The sequence below is a fragment of the Poecilia reticulata genome, linkage group LG10 (genome assembly GCF_000633615.1).
Source record: "Poecilia reticulata strain Guanapo linkage group LG10, Guppy_female_1.0+MT, whole genome shotgun sequence".
NCBI classification, from domain to species: Eukaryota; Metazoa; Chordata; class Actinopteri; order Cyprinodontiformes; family Poeciliidae; genus Poecilia; species Poecilia reticulata.
Window position 1 is genome coordinate 12999637 of NC_024340.1, and position 2101 is coordinate 13001737.

Below are 2101 nucleotides of genomic sequence, written 5' to 3' on the forward strand. Positions count from 1 at the left end.
TGCATCTGATCTCCGTCTGGGGCAAACATCTTCACCTGAGATCAAACGACCAATATGGTAACTAAAAATCATTAAACTCCTGCTGGTTTTCTATCAACACAATGTTTTGACAGAAAAACACATTTTTTTCTGTTCTGTTCTTACTTTTGCGCCAGCGCGACTCAGATGGACCAGGACGGCCGAGGCCTCGTGGATCTCTGTGCCGTCATAGACGCCACAGCCRGACAGAATAACTGCAACACGCTTCACCATGATTGCTGAAAAACACACTTTATCGTTTTTAAAGATGCAGAGAAACTTTAACCTTTTTTAAAAGTCGTACCTTTTTTTCCATCAATATATGCAGAATAACCAGTATAAGTGACTAAGAGCCTGCAAGAGTTTAGATAATTATTTATAAAGCCAGTCAAAAAATGAGTCACTGGAGCGTTGCAGCTGCCAACACTGCTAATCTTAGATAAGCTCCCTAACCGAGAACCTGTTGTTGTATTAGAGCCTTAAATAAACAAAGCACCTAAAGTCRACTCAGAAATTTGTAATGTCTGCTGTTATTTATTTTAAACTTCTTTATTACTATGTCTCATTTTAGTACATAAAACCAACAAGCTTAGGTTTAATCTAGGGTATTTAAAAAACCTTAACATTGGCAGATAATGCATGGAAGCAGATGTCTTACCTTAAGTAGGTGTGGCAGGTGACTTGCAGTACGCACAGTAACCAACGGAGCTACTAGATGCAGGTTTGACAGGAGTGCAGGTTTGACAGGAGTGTCGCAGAGCAACACCTTTTATAGCCCTGTCTCCTCCCATTGTCCTTTGTTTAASTCAGTGACATCATCTACATCCAGGTAACCAGGAAGACTTGCTGCGTTAGAGATTAAACTACCGACTCATATGTCTCAACGGCAAAGTAATGTGACGGTAAAACGACTTGATTACAGAAAAGATTTATTGTAATTACTCTGATTACAGAACAGTTCAAGAAAAAGGAAGAAAAGTATTTTATTTGAATTCAATATGCAATAAAATAAGTTAAACAATTAACTAACACTCTTCTTTTTTTAAACTATGTTCACCAAAAATATGTTCTATAGAGATATCAGTTTTATCTTCCAAATAGAACTTGATATCAAATAGAATAGACAACTTTGTCAAATTCAGCTGCAGTTGTAACGCACCTGTAACTTTCCCTACAGGGAAGTTACAGGTGCGTTTTTCCCCCTGGGTGACACCCTCCCCACTCTGCTATATAAAGCCATCATACAGCAGACAAACTCTCACTGCTGTCATGGCTCAGCGCAGCTCACTGGATGAGTCTGTCGGCATTCTCAGCATCTCTGCAGGTAAGGAATTCATTTCATGTTTTTCCCTGACATAAGTAATCGCTTTTTGTGGAGTAATCATCAGCTAATTTATTCTAAGCAATAGTGTTAAGCATATCCTAAAGGATTTAACCTGAATCCTGTTTGCAAAGGATCTGATTTACAGTTTTTCCTTTATTGTTAAATTATGGAAAGGTTGAATCTGGAAAGAATAAACTATACATATTAGACAGCAGAGCAGTTCTAACAATGGTTTGTTGCCAATATATAACATTTACATTCTTACAAGTGCTTATATTTATAGTGCACAGCTACTTAAACAGCAAATGAAAACCCTAAATTCTGTTTCCCAGAAAAATGTAAAGTTACATGGCATTTTTTTWAAATGACAAATGAWTATTAATAAAGAAATGTTACATTTTGGCACATAATATCTTGGAATAGAGTGCTGAATTGACAGTTCAGCGCTCTAATCTAAGTTTTTTGTGGAAAAAGTAAGAAACTTTACTGGCAGCTCTGGATAACAGGTTTTTGACTTTCAGGCTCTCTCCTGCTGCTGGTGAASAGCTATGCCAGCACTCCTGAAAAAGACTTCATCCCCCACACTGCGCTGGGGATCTTACTCCTCATCATTGCTGCCCTGATAGCTTACACAGGTTTGTTTCACCTCAYAGATTTGAATTCTCTGCCTTTTCCAGCCTCCTGACCCTGTCCTGTATCTTTCTAGGTGTCCGTCACAGTCTGTCCCACTCACGGCTGTTTTCCACTCTGTGTCTGACC

At 38.5% G+C, this 2101-nt stretch overlaps 2 long non-coding RNA genes across 2 annotated transcripts; one reads left to right on the forward strand and one right to left on the reverse strand.

Moving 5' to 3' along the window:
* Positions 1 to 908, reverse strand: LOC103471181 (uncharacterized). Its single transcript, XR_534596.2, has 3 exons — positions 677 to 908; positions 145 to 257; positions 1 to 35 (listed from the first exon to the last, which is right to left on the reverse strand). It is a non-coding gene; the product is annotated as an uncharacterized LOC103471181 (long non-coding RNA).
* A 298-nt stretch (positions 909 to 1206) lies between these two features.
* LOC103471182 (uncharacterized) lies at positions 1207 to 2088 on the forward strand. Its single transcript, XR_534597.2, has 3 exons — positions 1207 to 1342; positions 1864 to 1977; positions 2049 to 2088. It is a non-coding gene; the product is annotated as an uncharacterized LOC103471182 (long non-coding RNA).
* Positions 2089 to 2101: the final 13 nt, after the last annotated feature.